Source organism: Solanum dulcamara, chromosome 10 (genome assembly GCF_947179165.1).
Source record: "Solanum dulcamara chromosome 10, daSolDulc1.2, whole genome shotgun sequence".
Taxonomy (NCBI): Eukaryota; Viridiplantae; Streptophyta; class Magnoliopsida; order Solanales; family Solanaceae; genus Solanum; species Solanum dulcamara.
In genome coordinates this window covers 20,987,362-20,997,749 of record NC_077246.1, presented here as the reverse complement: position 1 = coordinate 20,997,749, position 10,388 = coordinate 20,987,362, and positions in this window count along the sequence as shown.

Sequence of the window (10,388 nt, the reverse complement as noted above, 5' to 3'; positions counted from 1 at the left end):
CCAACAAGAGGGACATAACTGATCAAGAAACTATCTACTAACCCCACTCCCTCAACTGACCCTAGTACTAAGTATCATCTATCAAGAACAATCCCACATATTTCAAATTCTCCACAAGTCTGCTGTATCTTTTCTAAGAGCTGCTATCGGCCAATCATTCTTATAAAATAAGCCTATGGCAATGTCTAACACTACTCAGCCAATTATAATTATTTAGCAAATTACTACATAGATGACTAGTCCTACTAATGGACAAACACAATTTCACCAATACCCAGAAACTTGGTGCCACCATAGTCTCACGGTTCCTCGTTAACTGAACATTATCACTGCAACATAAGTTGTTACTCAATCAAGGGTAAAATCACTGAGTCAAATAATGTCTGATATTCTAATATATATAGGTCACCTCATTCAAGAAACATCACTGACATCAAACCAATAGCCTTTATACCTAAGGCTACCATATCTACCCTTTCCATTTAACGCACATGGATGTTAATCTTTATAATTCATGCAATAGCTTACAGCTCAACTAATGATTTAAAATAACTCATGTGTCACGACCCAACCTTGCAGGCCGTGACTGGGGTCCGACCTGGACCTTCGTCTACCTAACTATCAAATATAAGGACTATACACCAGAACCTCCCATGGGTGATAACATACGTACATACATATAGCCTCTTTAATTTGTATCATGTCATGAAAGGGCATAAAAGCCGATAAGGCTGCCTTAACATAATAAAATTTGCAATATGCCATATAGGCATAACTGAAGCAAACTTGTAAACAACCCACGTACATATGTTTATAGACCTCTAAGAATATCAATGGTAACATATAGCGGGACAGGGCCCCGCCGTACCTATAAATAAACAAATATATACATCAAGGGTCATTACCAAAATCTGGGCTCCGGCACAATGGAGTTCTCCCAAATCGCTGAGTGGAAACCCTAAGCTGGAGGATCTCCAAAGTAAGTACTTGTACCTGTGGGCATGAAATGCATCCCCCGAAGAAAGGAGGGTCAGCACGATATATGTACTGAGTATGTAAAGCATAACACATCATAATTGAGACCATAGTTGAAACCGGGATGCAGGGGATACGTATAACAATTAACAAATTACTGTACTTGCACCTTAGGACACGTAATCATATACATTATCATACACTGTGCCCAGTCTGCTAAGGAACTCGGTGTCATAATTATTTCATCATATTACCATATCATCATATCATCATGTCATCATCCCTCTCCATCATGTACATTATTTCATTATGCCATCGTATATGGCATCATATCATCGTATACGGCATAATCTTATCGTATATATCATATCCGATCCACTATGGGGATTGGGGTCACAAATGTATCCCTATATTTTCATATGCATGCCTATGTAAAGTATCTGGCCCTTTAGTGAGGGACTCGGTAAAGAGAATAGTGTACGTCTATAGCATACCATCATCATGTATATAGATACCATACTCGGCCCTCTAGGGAGGGACTCGGTGCCATTATCACATGGTAAAATATGCCAAGGAATGTTCGGCCCAATCCATAATTTAAAATAATGCCAAGAAATATACGGCCCAATCCATATTTTTATCATATCATATATATATATATATATTTGGCCCAGAACTCGGTGAATAACATCATCACATACAGCATCATCGTATGCTTCACTTCATCATATACGGCATTTCATTATCGTATACTTCATACATAAATATATATAGCCGACCCGAGACTCGGTGAAAGAAGTAGTAAAGCTGCGCCCAATATAATTTCTGGCCCATCATGGGATGCAGAGAAAGAAAGGTTATAGCATGCACGAGTGGAGTAGTGAGAAACCATATACAACTAAGTCATCATCTGAGACTCGATGAAACAGTCAAGTAAACTATCACCTGAAGACCCGGGGAGTAATTATCCGAGGTACCCCTTTAGATGTCATTAGGCTTACATCAGCTGGGGCCTCAGAGATCACAGACATGCATCAAGATAATGCCACACAATTTATGCAATCAGGAGCATAGTTTATGCAATCGGAAACACAACGTACGCAGTCAGAGACTCAACTTATGCAATCAGAGGCACAGTTTATGCAATCAGAGACATTGATCATTTCAGATCCTATAGGAAGAGGAACTTGTATTTCCCCTTACTATTCAACATAAGGTGACTCAGGAGTAGTGGTCGAACCACTTTAAGACTCTTAATATTCAAAAGTGACTACAAGTCATGAGTGATACCCAGAGTTTATAAGGGAGTTACCTTCAAATACATATCCTACATTACATACAGTCAAGTCTTTCCACAAGTAACAAGAGATAGGCTTTACATGTGCTACTTTTCATTTTCTAGAAGACTTGGAAGGTAGTGACTCAACTATTATCGGAGTTCTAACATCAAGAAGTGAACAGGAGTCTGGACTCATAATCAGAGCTTTAGGAATGGAATAACTTCCAAATTTCACATACATGACACTTACATCTAAGACATGTCAAAAGAGAAGAAAGGATAGGCTTTACATACCTGTAGTAGCTAGATTGTAGTCTAGATTGTTTTGTTTCTCCTTCAACCTATTTAACATGAGAGTAATACCAAGATTACTAACTTTAAACTTTCCATATTCACAATGTATACTCAAGTATCTATAGGCACCATTTCCTTTCTCACCTTCCTCGACTAGTCTGTTGGCTAGTTCTAAAGTTAACGGAAATCGGGCAGCATCTCCCCTATAACTTGCCCTATCTGAACTTTCAATTTAAACCTCTAACCTTAGAAGACATATCAAAAACAACAAGAAACATACATACACCATCAAATCACTACCATATCACGCAATACAAGTTCCACACAACTCACCCAAAACTATGACACCAAAGTAGGGTTTTAGCTCTTTATTTTGCAAAATCTTACCGATACAAATTGGAGTATTACAAGGCTAAAAACATAGGCCTATATACTCATATTTAACCATGTTTCATCCCTGAAACATAGATAAACCACCTCTATATACAATACCACGCTAACGACAACACTAGCCAAACTTTAACTTGCTAAAATAGCGTCAAATCAGTCCCTACATGACCTGCAACATCCTTCAGCCATAACGTGCATATTTTCACATTTCCAACTCATATTTATACACCCACAATATGTTTAAACACTTTCCCAAATGTGGGAGAATGGAATCAAGCCATACCTTAACAAACGACTTCCCCAAACTTGCTGAAAATTGACTTTGGGAGCTTCTTATCGTGGCTGAAAAGTTAATGGCTGCTCGTTGCACTCTTTCGCTTCCCCAAATATTAATTCACATTTTTAACACCTTTATCTAGTTGAAGAATACCCTAGATAATTAATTTATGGAACGAAATCGGAGGACTCACCTTGGAGGAGCAAGCCGTAGCTCTCCTTTCTTCTTTCTCTAGTTTCCTCTCAAGTTTCTCTAAGTTAAAAGATGAGAAAATGAATTCCTTAGTCATCAAACTAGGCATATATACCCCACTTTTGGAGGTGACACATGACATCCCCTAAGGGGTGACACGTGTCCAGCCCCTAGGGATCCCCCTCACACTATGTACCCAATCATTGGCTGCCACGTAGCAGCATGGGGCCCATCCTAAGTAGATGGGTCACCTACTTACTTCTTTTCATAAGTTCGTGTCATGACCCAACCCCATAGGCCGCGACTAGGGTCCGACCTGGACACCCCGTACACATATCAATCAGCTGTGGTCACATTAAATTGTAAATAAGATGATATCATGTAACAGTTCATGATATCGTCTTATTTACAGTTCAATGTGACCACAGCTGATAGATATGTGTACGGGGGGTCCAGGTCGAACCCCAGTCGCGGCCTACGGGGTTGGGTCGTGACAGTTCAGAACCTAGTTATTGCTCCTTTTCATGGGTTCGTAGTCTCATCTCACTTTATGAATCTATATAATCTTTGCTACCTAAGCTCGACATATAATCAAGTAGCTTAATTTTGTAAAACGTCCAAGTTGGTAGCTTACGCGAGTAAGTCGGGTTCCATGACTTTTTACTTAGCCTCCAACCCCTTCCACATCCTTCTAAATCTATTTCCAATTATTTGGGATGGCCTCAGCCTCCCTTCCTTAGGATTATTTAGTCACATTGTAGCCAGTAGGGGTCACATGACAATTGTCAAAAAGCTTAAGAACACGTCCCAAGGTACGAAAGTACGAGGTATAACATCATGAGTGAAAAGTAAAATAGGGAAAATAGGATAGGGATTCTACTGTGCCCATCCTATTTTAGCGGCTTGCACACCTCTATGGCAACCCCTAACAACAACAACCCAAAAAAATTATCATTTTCTACAAAATTCCCCATTTCCCTCCCTATTTTCAATCCTAACACCTGAAATTGCATTATGGCCTTTAACATAATCCCAAGACCAAACCCAACATTCCATAGACAAGAACTTAACATCACATTATTTAAAATTAGTTATGAAACACTAAGAAAATCATTCATAACAACAAATTCGGCTATTATACATCAATAACCCTTTTCCCCATGGCTCCCAATCAAATCTTGAATGTCCTGAAACCGGAGTTTCTCTATATTCATCAATCATTAGGTTCCCTTACTAGTTTTACCAACAGTAAGGCGATGCACAATTCACAACACAAAAATGCTTAGTTATTCAAATAAAAAATTACTACAAAACCACGACACATAACCAATTTATGATCTTTTCCTGACCACAAATTTCACAGTAAATCAAACAATTACATCTCACATTTGACTCATTTAGGCAAGTACACTTCACATAATGGTAGTCATTCGGAAAATTCTATACACATAATTACAATTCCAAGCTATATTTGTCACGAATGAAAAATTGAGGTCATGATGGCACACATACCAACACTACCTTATGTGTAAGTCTAAGTAAAATTCATACAAGACTCCCAAAGGGGAAGTCAGGCCACAAACAAAATGAAAAAAAGGACAATTAAGAAAATATCCCAAAACCTGGTTTCATAAGTGTATACAACATCTAGTACAATATTCAAATCTGATATACATCATAAGCCTATGAATAATAGTAAAGACTAGAAATAAAACATAGAACTAGTGGTAATTCGGAACCCAAGATCTCACCACTAATCTGATAAGGCAAAAACAACTAGAAACATCATCTGTCACACGGGATATCCTGACTAGGATCTGCATCAAAAAGGAACACAGAAAAGGGGGTGAGTACAATCCACATGTACTCAATAGGTCTGACCAAAAGAGTATAAGGAATTAATCAAGATGATGCAATACACTAAGGAATACTTCCACCTGTATACAGAAAAGTCCTATTCCGGCTTCAATATTGACAATTTATATAAAATGGTGCAAGTAAAGTAAACACATATGGATAGTTCAATATCTCATATGATCATATAAGTCAAGTAATCCAAATAGCAATGCAATGAAATTATGCAATGATGTGGTGGTACGGTAGAATTAAGGATGTCACATAACTATCGTATGCACCAGTCGAGCTAAGGCTTATGGACAAGGACCTATGGAGGACTCATAGTCCATATACCAAATCACAATCTCAATATCTCATCAACATACCACCTAGCTCGTGGTTAAGGATATAAAAAGGTGTCATATTTTATTTCTCAAAAAGAATTTCCATATTTCTCAACTTCCCAAGATCAATAATATAATGAATGAGGATGAATGCATCACAACACAAATCGCATGGAGGAAATATTCAACTCAACATGTAATATAAGGTTCAAAGTTCTCAAAACTCAACCTAAAATGATATACACCCTCAATAGATAGCAATGTAAAGGAGGTACATTAAAAGAGTGTTCATCTCGTTTGGAAAATGTTCTAATACTTAAGTGTGATCAAAACCCCCCAACTCAACTCCTATGATGGGCATTACAAGTTAAATAGTATCACAGGCCTCTCTCACAAGAAAATCATGAATCTCAGCCTCTCAAAGTAATTAGTATAGCAAATAAGGCCCTGACACAAGCTACAAAGTACAAATAAGTCCCCACAAAGGCAACACTGTATGATCAAGCGCCCATGCGGGCATCACAATAAACTTACAGTCCCAAATCACATTACTACTCCATTCTAGAGTCTATAATATAGGAATGAATAATTATCCAATCCTAGTCTCAAAGAAGAATAGCCAAACCTACCTCGAAGGCTAAAACTTCGCACGAACGCTCTAACTGGAGCTCAACTCATGAACACCAAAAAGTTTACCCATTATCAAGAATGGAAAGAGCTCATCAAAATAAGTCTAAAGATACTCATATTGCAAGGTTTTAAAGCCGAGGTCAAAATCGCCCAAAAACCACTTTGAAAATGAAAATGGAAAAACTGGAAGTTTATTTGAAAATCATATTCTACAATTCAAGGGGATTTCATGGTTAAAAAACCCATTAAAATTGATCAAGAAATGAACTAGAAATCATCTAATCTTTTATTTTGAAATTGGGAAGAAAAACCCATTTGAAATCTTGATTTTGAAGATGATTTGAAAGATAAGAATAGATGAAATTGATTTAGTAATGATAAAGGAACTTACCCAAATGATTTATCTCAAGAAATCCCACGAAAATCCCTTCTTCTAAGCTCCAAAATGAGTGAAAATGGTGAAATGGAGAAAAATGGGAAGAAACCCGCTATTATACTATTTTGGGAAAAATTTGACTGCCGCGAACATTGTGCACACTGAGGAAACTTTCCGCAAATGCGGTGAACTGTGTCATGAATGTAGATCACAAAGAAGTCCTTCATCGCAAATGTGGGCTTTATACCGCGAACGTAAAGTGCAACCTAGAGGCGCTTCATGAACTTAGGCCTGGCCACCATTATCGCGGAGAAGAAAGGGTTTGGCACTATAACAACATACCAACTTTAGGAAAAAGTCTCCGAACGGACCCTTGAAATTCATTCGGGGTACGATTAAAATAATACGGATATGTTACCATTCTAAATTTGATATTTCAGACTCAATAGAATCATTAGATTTCGAGAAAAGGTCGTTATGATGAAATTACCTTTCCGGACCCCTTTTTGGCCTAAAACTCAACTTTTAGCCCAATTTCCCAAAATAAAAACTAAGATCCCGTAGCTCTAAGTCAATACTCAGCTAGACCAAACTCAACGTTTTGGATGCAATGAAACTGATAGAATTCTCATTCGACGCTCGGATCTTAATATATTTGCCAAAGTCAACCATTTGAATAAAACTCCCCACTCAAAGCCTCAAATCGCCAAAATCACACCTGATCGATTAGGAACCATGCCAACCATCCCATATCACAAACAATGTATGAAAATACTACGGGAAATGGAAAAATGGTCATTTCTCATAGAAAATTAATTTCTCTAGAATTGAGATATTATATAATCCACCACTAAAACATACGTTCATCCTCGAATGAAAAGTAAAGTAAAGTAAAGTACCTATAGGGGAGAAAAGCTGAGGATATCTACGGTGCATGTCAGACTCCACATCCCATGCAGCCCCTTCAATAGGCTGGTGCCTCTACTGCATCTTCACTGAGTCAATATGCTTTGATCTCAATTGTCTAGTCTGCCTATCTAGGATAGCAATAGGCTCCTCCTCAAATGAGGAGTCCTGATCTAAAGCATCAAGTCCCACTAAATCACATGAGAGTCAATGTTTCGGTATCGCTTAAGAATTGATACATGAAATATAGGATGAACAGCTGAAAGGTTTAGGACAAGGCCAATTTATAGGTCACCTTCATATATTTCTCAAGCATTTTAAAAGGGCAAAAAACCTCAAAATGAGCTTCCCTTTCCTCCCAAATATCATCACACCCTTAGTGGGTGAAACCTTGAGCAACACTCGCTCCCCAATAGCAAATGACACTTCACGAACACACCTATTCATATAACTCTTTTGCCTACTCTAGTCAATCACAAAGTGCTGTTGAATCAACTTCACCCTATCCATGAAATCTCTCAACAAATCAATACCCCAAGGTTGTACCCTAAAAGAATCAAACCATCCCATGAGAGAGCTACATCTCCTCTTATATATGGCCTCATACGGTGCCATCTGAATGCTGGAATGGTAACTGCTTGTTATAAGAAAACTCTGTAAGAGAAAGAGATTGATTCTAATAACCACCAAAGTCCATGATACAAGCTCGGAGTATCTCCTCAAGTACCTAAATATGCCGCTCCGACTAAGCGACGGTCTGATGATGAAAAGTTGTGCTCAACTCAAGCTTGGTACCCATTTGTTCCTGCATAGAACTCTAAAAATGAGAGGTAAATTGCTTACCCCTATCAGACATAATAGAAAGGGGCACTCCATGCAACTGAACTATCTCATGGATGTAGATCCTAGCAAATTTCTCTATATTTTAGCTAGGTTTCACCAGAATAAAATGAGTTGATTTGGTCAATTGATCCAAAATAACCCAAATTGAATCATGCTTACCCAAAGTCAAGGATAACCCCATCAAGAATTTCATGGTAATGCACTCCCACTTCTACTCAAGAATGGGCATCCTTTGCATATGACCACCTGGTTTCTGATGCTCATACTTCACCTATTGGCAATTTAAACACATAGCTACAAAATAAATAATGTCTCTCTTCATTCTACACAACCAATAGTGTTGTTTCAAGTCATGAAACATCTTTGACACTCCTGGGTGACTATAATACTTGGAACAATGATCATCCTCCAATATCATACACACCCAATCACCAATCTTGGGCACATAAATACGATTGCTAATCCTCAAAACTCCCTCGGGATCAAGAGAAGCTGACTTAACCTCGCCTCTCAACACTTTATCCTATATAGTCCTCAACTTGTCATCATCAAATTGATGGGCACGAATCTGATCCATCAAGGTGGACCTAGCCTCCACAAAGGCCAAAATGTTATGAGGCGTAGAAATATCAAGTCGGACTAACTGTGTAGCCAATGATTGAACCTCAAAATCCAAAGGTCTCTCCTCCGCCATTCGAAAGGCTAAACTACCCATGCTAGGTGCTTTTCGAGTCAAGGCATCCGCTACCATATTAGCCTTGCCAAGATGATAAAGAATTGTAATGTCATAGCCTTTCAATAGATCCAACCACCTACTCTGCCTCATTTTCAAATTCGGCTAAGAAAGGATATACTTAAGGCGACGGTGATCGGTAAAGACCTCACAATGCACACCATAGAGATATTGTCTCCACAACTTCACAACAAACACTACCACCGCTAACTCCAAGTCATGAGTGGGGTAGATCTTCTCATGTACCTTTAGCTGCTAAGCATAGGCTATAAATATCCCATTTTGCATTAATACACCACCCAAGTCAACGCCCAAAGCATCACAAAATATAATGAAATCCACACCCTACTCGGGTAATGTTAGAAAAGGTGATGCAGTCAATAACTCTTTGAGCTTTTGAAAGCTCGCCTCACACTCATTAGTCTACTAAAATGCCATGGTGTTTTGAGATAGCCTAGTCAATGGGGCTACAACAGAACAGAAACTCTAAAAAAACTGACGATAATAGCCTGTTAACCCAATAAACCTTTGAATCTTTGTAATAGAAGTAGGCCTAACCTAATCACGATCTTCTGCAACCTTGGCCAAATCGACTATAATACCATTCTTGGTCACCACATGACCTAAGAATACCATGGACTCGAGCCAAAACTCACATTTGAATAATTTTGCATATAATTTCTCTTCTCTCAATCTCTTAAGTATGGTCCTCAAATGACTAACATGGCCATCCTTATTCTTAGAATAAACCAAGATATTATTGATAAATACAATCACAAAGGAGTCCAAATAAGGCTGAAATACTGGGTTCATAAACTCTATAAAAATAGTTGGGGCATTAGTCAGTCCAAAGGTCATAACCACAAAGTCATAATTCCATATTGAGTCCTGAATGCAGTCATCGGGATATCATATTCCTGAACTCTCAATTTTTGGTAACCCAACCTCAAATCGATCTTAGAGAACAGCGATGCACCCTAAAACTGATTAAATAAATCATCACTGCGAGAAAGAGGATATTTGTTCTTGATGGTGACTTTGTTCAACTATAGATAGTAAATACACATCCTCATAGTACCATCCTTCTTCTTCACAAATAGAACCGATGCACACCACGATGATATACTAGACCGAATAAACCCCTTGTTCAACAAATCTTCCAATTGTTCTTTCAACTCCTTCAACTCTGTTGGAGCCATCCGATAAGGAGAAATAGAGATAGGCTAAGTGCCCAGCTCCAAATCAATCACAAAATTAATATCACAGTCTAGAGGACACCCGATTAGGATACGGACTCGGATTACCCTTCCAAA